Here is a 7,718-nt window from a genome sequence, read left to right as displayed (position 1 = left end):
TAGCTCCAACTCGGTTTGACAGTGAAAACTGCAGGAACTTCAAACCGGCACTAGGAAACAGATTGAGAAAGCAGACAAAAAGTGTCTCCTGCAACCCGTTCCCTTGGTGCTAGATGAACGAACGTCTCTCCACTTGCTCAGTTCTGAGAGATAAGTGTGTGTGAAAGCCGTCCTTCACCTAGCTTGTTGGGAACACAAAGTTTCTTTTCAGTTGCAAACTCCATTCCATACATATATATGGGGAGGAACTAGCTCCAACTCTGTTTGACAGTGAAAACTGCAGGAACTTCAAACCGGCACTAGGAAACAGACTGAGAAAGCAGAGAAAAAGTGTCTCCTGCAACCCGTTCCCTTGGTGCTAGATGAACGAAAGTCTCTCCACTTGCTCAGTTCTGAGAGATAAGTGTGTGTGAAAGCCGTCCTTCACCTAGCTTGTTGGGAACACAAAGTTTCTTTTCAGTTGCAAACTCCATTCCATACATATATATGGGGAGGTATAGCTCCAACTCGGTTCGACAGTGAAAACTGCAGGTACTTCAAACCGGCACTAGGAAACAGACTGAGAAAGCAGAGAAAAAGTGTCTCCTGCAACCCGTTCCCTTGGTGCTAGATGAACGAACGTCTCTCGACTTGCTCAGTTCTGAGAGATAAGTGTGTGTGAAAGCCGTCCTTCACCTAGCTTGTTGGGAACACAAAGATTCTTTTCAGTTGCAAACTCCATTCCATACATATATATGGGGAGGTTCTAGCTCCAACTCGGTTTGACAGTGAAAACTGCAGGAACTTCAAACCGGCACTAGGAATCAGATTGAGAAAGCAGAGAAAAAGTGTCTCCTGCAACCCGTTCCCTTGGTGCTAGATGAACGAACGTCTCTCCACTTGCTCAGTTCTGAGAGATAAGTGTGTGTGAAAGCCGTCCTTCACCTAGCTTGTTGGGAACACAAAGTTTCTTTTCAGTTGCAAACTCCATTCCATACATATATATGGGGAGGAACTAGCTCCAACTCGGTTTGACAGTGAAAACTGCAGGAACTTCAAACCGGCACTAGGAAACAGACTGAGGAAGCAGAGAAAAAGTGTCTCCTGCAACCCGTTCCCTTGGTGCTAGATGAACGAACGTCTCTCCACTTGCTCAGTTCTGAGAGATAAGTGTGTGTGAAAGCCGTCCTTAACCTAGCTTGTTGGGAACACAAAGTTACTTTTCAGTTGCAAACTCCAATCCATACATATATATGGGGAGGTACAAGCTCCAACTCGGTTCGACAGTGAAAACTGCAGGTACTTCAAACCGGCACTAGGAAACAGACTGAGAAAGCAGAGAAAAAGTGTCTCCTGCAACCCGTTCCCTTGGTGCTAGATGAACGAACGTCTCTCCACTTGCTCTGTTCTGAGAGATAAGTGTGTGTGAAAGCCGTCCTTAACCTAGCTTGTTGGGAACACAAAGTTACTCTTCAGTTGCAAACTCCATTCCATACATATATATGGGGAGGTACAAGCTCCAACTCGGTTCGACAGTGAAAACTGCAGGTACTTCAAACCGGCACTAGGAAACAGACTGAGAAAGCAGAGAAAAAGTGTCTCCTGCAACCCGTTCCCTTGGTGCTAGATGAACGAACGTCTCTCCACTTGCTCTGTTCTGAGAGATAAGTGTGTGTGAAAGCCGTCCTTCACCTAGCTTGTTGGGAACACAAAGTTTCTTTTCAGTTGCAAACTCCATTCCATACATATATATGGGGAGGTACAAGCTCCAACTCGGTTTGACAGTGAAAACTGCAGGAACTTCAAACCGGCACTAGGAAACTGACTGAGGAAGCAGAGAAAAAGTGTCTCCTGCAACCCGTTCCCTTGGTGCTAGATGAACGAACGTCTCTCCACTTGCTCAGTTCTGAGAGATAAGTGTGTGTGAAAGCCGTCCTTCACCTAGCTTGTTGGGAACACAAAGTTTCTTTTCAGTTGCAAACTCCATTCCATACATATATATGGGGAGGTACTAGCTCCAACTCGGTTCGACAGTGAAAACTGCAGGTACTTCAAACCGGCACTAGGAAACAGACTGAGAAAGCAGAGAAAAAGTGTCTCCTGCAACCCGTTCCCTTGGTGCTAGATGAACGAACGTCTCTCCACTTGCTCAGTTCTGAGAGATAAGTGTGTGTGAAAGCCGTCCTTCACCTAGCTTGTTGGGAACACAAAGTTTCTTTTCAGTTGCAAACTCCATTCCATACATATATATGGGGAGGAACTAGCTCCAACTCGGTTTGACAGTGAAAACTGCAGGAACTTCAAACCGGCACTAGGAAACAGACTGAGAATGCAGAGAAAAAGTGTCTCCTGCAACCCGTTCCCTTGGTGCTAGATGAACGAACGTCTCTCCACTTCCTCAGTTCTGAGAGATAAGTGTGTGTGAAAGCCGTCCTTCACCTAGCTTGTTGGGAACACAAAGTTTCTTTTCAGTTGCAAACTCCATTCCATACATATATATGGGGAGGTACTAGCTCCAACTCGGTTTGACAGTGAAAACTGCAGGAACTTCAAACCGGCACTAGGAAACAGATTGAGAAAGCAGACAAAAAGTGTCTCCTGCAACCCGTTCCCTTGGTGCTAGATGAACGAACGTCTCTCCACTTGCTCAGTTCTGAGAGATAAGTGTGTGTGAAAGCCGTCCTTCACCTAGCTTGTTGGGAACACAAAGTTTCTTTTCAGTTGCAAACTCCATTCCATTCATATATATGGGGATTAACTAGCTCCAACTCTGTTTGACAGTGAAAACTGCAGGAACTTCAAACCGGCACTAGGAAACAGACTGAGAAAGCAGAGAAAAAGTGTCCCCTGCAACCCGTTCCCTTGGTGCTAGATGAACGAACGTCTCTCCACTTGCTCAGTTCTGAGAGATAAGTGTGTGTGAAAGCCGTCCTTCACCTAGCTTGTTGGGAACACAAAGTTTCTTTTCAGTTGCAAACTCAATTCCATACATATATATGGGGAGGTACTAGCTCCAACTCGGTTTTACAGTGAAAACTGCAGGAACTTCAAACCGGCACTAGGAAACAGACTGAGGAAGCAGAGAAAAAGTGTCTCCTGCAAACCGTTCCCTTGGTGCTAGATGAACGAACGTCTCTCCACTTGCTCAGTTCTGAGAGATAAGTGTGTGTGAAAGCCGTCCTTAACCTACCTTGTTGGGAACACAAAGTTTCTTTTCAGTTGCAAACTCCATTCCATACATATATATGGGGAGGTTCTAGCTCCAACTCGGTTTGACAGTGAAAACTGCAGGATCTTCAAACCGGCACTAGGAAACAGACTGAGAAAGCAGAGAAAAAGTGTCTCCTGCAACCCGTTCCCTTGGTGCTAGATGAACGAACTTCTCTCCACTTGCTCAGTTCTGAGAGATAAGTGTGTGTGAAAGCAGTCCTTCACCTAGCTTGTTGGGAACACAAAGTTTCTTTTCAGTTGCAAACTCCATTCCATACATATATATGGGGAGGTACTAGCTCCAACTCGGTTTGACAGTGAAAACTGCAGGAACTTCAAACCGGCACTAGGAAACAGACTGAGAAAGCAGACAAAAAGTGTCTCCTGCAACCCGTTCCCTTGGTGCTAGATGAACGAACGTCTCTCCACTTGCTCAGTTCTGAGAGATAAGTGTGTGTGAAAGCCGTCCTTCACCTAGCTTGTTGGGAACACAAAGTTTCTTTTCAGTTGCAAACTCCATTCCATACATATATATGGGGAGGAACTAGCTCCAACTCTGTTTGACAGTGAAAACTGCAGGAACTTCAAACCGGCACTAGGAAACAGACTGAGAAAGCAGAGAAAAAGTGTCTCCTGCAACCCGTTCCCTTGGTGCTAGATGAACGAAAGTCTCTCCACTTGCTCAGTTCTGAGAGATAAGTGTGTGTGAAAGCCGTCCTTCACCTAGCTTGTTGGGAACACAAAGTTTCTTTTCAGTTGCAAACTCCATTCCATACATATATATGGGGAGGTATAGCTCCAACTCGGTTCGACAGTGAAAACTGCAGGTACTTCAAACCGGCACTAGGAAACAGACTGAGAAAGCAGAGAAAAAGTGTCTCCTGCAACCCGTTCCCTTGGTGCTAGATGAACGAACGTCTCTCGACTTGCTCAGTTCTGAGAGATAAGTGTGTGTGAAAGCCGTCCTTCACCTAGCTTGTTGGGAACACAAAGATTCTTTTCAGTTGCAAACTCCATTCCATACATATATATGGGGAGGTTCTAGCTCCAACTCGGTTTGACAGTGAAAACTGCAGGAACTTCAAACCGGCACTAGGAATCAGATTGAGAAAGCAGAGAAAAAGTGTCTCCTGCAACCCGTTCCCTTGGTGCTAGATGAACGAACGTCTCTCCACTTGCTCAGTTCTGAGAGATAAGTGTGTGTGAAAGCCGTCCTTCACCTAGCTTGTTGGGAACACAAAGTTTCTTTTCAGTTGCAAACTCCATTCCATACATATATATGGGGAGGTACAAGCTCCAACTCGGTTCGACAGTGAAAACTGCAGGTACTTCAAACCGGCACTAGGAAACAGACTGAGAAAGCAGAGAAAAAGTGTCTCCTGCAACCCGTTCCCTTGGTGCTAGATGAACGAACGTCTCTCCACTTGCTCTGTTCTGAGAGATAAGTGTGTGTGAAAGCCGTCCTTAACCTAGCTTGTTGGGAACACAAAGTTACTCTTCAGTTGCAAACTCCATTCCATACATATATATGGGGAGGTACAAGCTCCAACTCGGTTCGACAGTGAAAACTGCAGGTACTTCAAACCGGCACTAGGAAACAGACTGAGAAAGCAGAGAAAAAGTGTCTCCTGCAACCCGTTCCCTTGGTGCTAGATGAACGAACGTCTCTCCACTTGCTCTGTTCTGAGAGATAAGTGTGTGTGAAAGCCGTCCTTCACCTAGCTTGTTGGGAACACAAAGTTTCTTTTCAGTTGCAAACTCCATTCCATACATATATATGGGGAGGTACAAGCTCCAACTCGGTTTGACAGTGAAAACTGCAGGAACTTCAAACCGGCACTAGGAAACTGACTGAGGAAGCAGAGAAAAAGTGTCTCCTGCAACCCGTTCCCTTGGTGCTAGATGAACGAACGTCTCTCCACTTGCTCAGTTCTGAGAGATAAGTGTGTGTGAAAGCCGTCCTTCACCTAGCTTGTTGGGAACACAAAGTTTCTTTTCAGTTGCAAACTCCATTCCATACATATATATGGGGAGGTACTAGCTCCAACTCGGTTCGACAGTGAAAACTGCAGGTACTTCAAACCGGCACTAGGAAACAGACTGAGAAAGCAGAGAAAAAGTGTCTCCTGCAACCCGTTCCCTTGGTGCTAGATGAACGAACGTCTCTCCACTTGCTCAGTTCTGAGAGATAAGTGTGTGTGAAAGCCATCCTTCACCTAGCTTGTTGGGAACACAAAGTTTCTTTTCAGTTGCAAACTCCATTCCATACATATATATGGGGAGGAACTAGCTCCAACTCGGTTTGACAGTGAAAACTGCAGGAACTTCAAACCGGCACTAGGAAACAGACTGAGAAAGCAGAGAAAAAGTGTCTCCTGCAACCCGTTCCCTTGGTGCTAGATGAACGAACGTCTCTCCACTTGCTCAGTTCTGAGAGATAAGTGTGTGTGAAAGCCGTCCTTCACCTAGCTTGTTGGGAACACAAAGTTTCTTTTCAGTTGCAAACTCCATTCCATACATATATATGGGGAGGAACTAGCTCCAACTCGGTTTGACAGTGAAAACTGCAGGAACTTCAAACCGGCACTAGGAAACAGACTGAGAATGCAGAGAAAAAGTGTCTCCTGCAACCCGTTCCCTTGGTGCTAGATGAACGAACGTCTCTCCACTTCCTCAGTTCTGAGAGATAAGTGTGTGTGAAAGCCGTCCTTCACCTAGCTTGTTGGGAACACAAAGTTTCTTTTCAGTTGCAAACTCCATTCCATACATATATATGGGGAGGTACTAGCTCCAACTCGGTTTGACAGTGAAAACTGCAGGAACTTCAAACCGGCACTAGGAAACAGATTGAGAAAGCAGACAAAAAGTGTCTCCTGCAACCCGTTCCCTTGGTGCTAGATGAACGAACGTCTCTCCACTTGCTCAGTTCTGAGAGATAAGTGTGTGTGAAAGCCGTCCTTCACCTAGCTTGTTGGGAACACAAAGTTTCTTTTCAGTTGCAAACTCCATTCCATTCATATATATGGGGATTAACTAGCTCCAACTCTGTTTGACAGTGAAAACTGCAGGAACTTCAAACCGGCACTAGGAAACAGACTGAGAAAGCAGAGAAAAAGTGTCCCCTGCAACCCGTTCCCTTGGTGCTAGATGAACGAACGTCTCTCCACTTGCTCAGTTCTGAGATATAAGTGTGTGTGAAAGCCGTCCTTCACCTAGCTTGTTGGGAACACAAAGTTTCTTTTCAGTTGCAAACTCAATTCCATACATATATATGGGGAGGTACTAGCTCCAACTCGGTTTTACAGTGAAAACTGCAGGAACTTCAAACCGGCACTAGGAAACAGACTGAGGAAGCAGAGAAAAAGTGTCTCCTGCAACCCGTTCCCTTGGTGCTAGATGAACGAACGTCTCTCCACTTGCTCAGTTCTGAGAGATAAGTGTGTGTGAAAGCCGTCCTTAACCTACCTTGTTGGGAACACAAAGTTTCTTTTCAGTTGCAAACTCCATTCCATACATATATATGGGGAGGTTCTAGCTCCAACTCGGTTTGACAGTGAAAACTGCAGGATCTTCAAACCGGCACTAGGAAACAGACTGAGAAAGCAGAGAAAAAGTGTCTCCTGCAACCCGTTCCCTTGGTGCTAGATGAACGAACGTCTCTCCACTTGCTCAGTTCTGAGAGATAAGTGTGTGTGAAAGCAGTCCTTCACCTAGCTTGTTGGGAACACAAAGTTTCTTTTCAGTTGCAAACTCCATTCCATACATATATATGGGGAGGTACTAGCTCCAACTCGGTTTGACAGTGAAAACTGCAGGAACTTCAAACCGGCACTAGGAAACAGATTGAGAAAGCAGACAAAAAGTGTCTCCTGCAACCCGTTCCCTTGGTGCTAGATGAACGAACGTCTCTCCACTTGCTCAGATCTGAGAGATAAGTGTGTGTGAAAGCCGTCCTTCACCTAGCTTGTTGGGAACACAAAGTTTCTTTTCAGTTGCAAACTCCATTCCATACATATATATGGGGAGGAACTAGCTCCAACTCTGTTTGACAGTGAAAACTGCAGGAACTTCAAACCGGCACTAGGAAACAGACTGAGAAAGCAGAGAAAAAGTGTCTCCTGCAACCCGTTCCCTTGGTGCTAGATGAACGAAAGTCTCTCCACTTGCTCAGTTCTGAGAGATAAGTGTGTGTGAAAGCCGTCCTTCACCTAGCTTGTTGGGAACACAAAGTTTCTTTTCAGTTGCAAACTCCATTCCATACATATATATGGGGAGGTATAGCTCCAACTCGGTTCGACAGTGAAAACTGCAGGTACTTCAAACCGGCACTAGGAAACAGACTGAGAAAGCAGAGAAAAAGTGTCTCCTGCAACCCGTTCCCTTGGTGCTAGATGAACGAACGTCTCTCGACTTGCTCAGTTCTGAGAGATAAGTGTGTGTGAAAGCCGTCCTTCACCTAGCTTGTTGGGAACACAAAGATTCTTTTCAGTTGCAAACTCCATTCCATACATATATATGGGGAGGTTCTA

This window comes from Camelus dromedarius, unplaced genomic scaffold (genome assembly GCF_036321535.1).
Source record: "Camelus dromedarius isolate mCamDro1 unplaced genomic scaffold, mCamDro1.pat HAP1_SCAFFOLD_126, whole genome shotgun sequence".
Lineage (NCBI taxonomy): Eukaryota > Metazoa > Chordata > Mammalia > Artiodactyla > Camelidae > Camelus > Camelus dromedarius.
The sequence above is the reverse complement of the archived record's forward strand: the minus strand, read 5'-3'. Positions refer to the sequence as shown.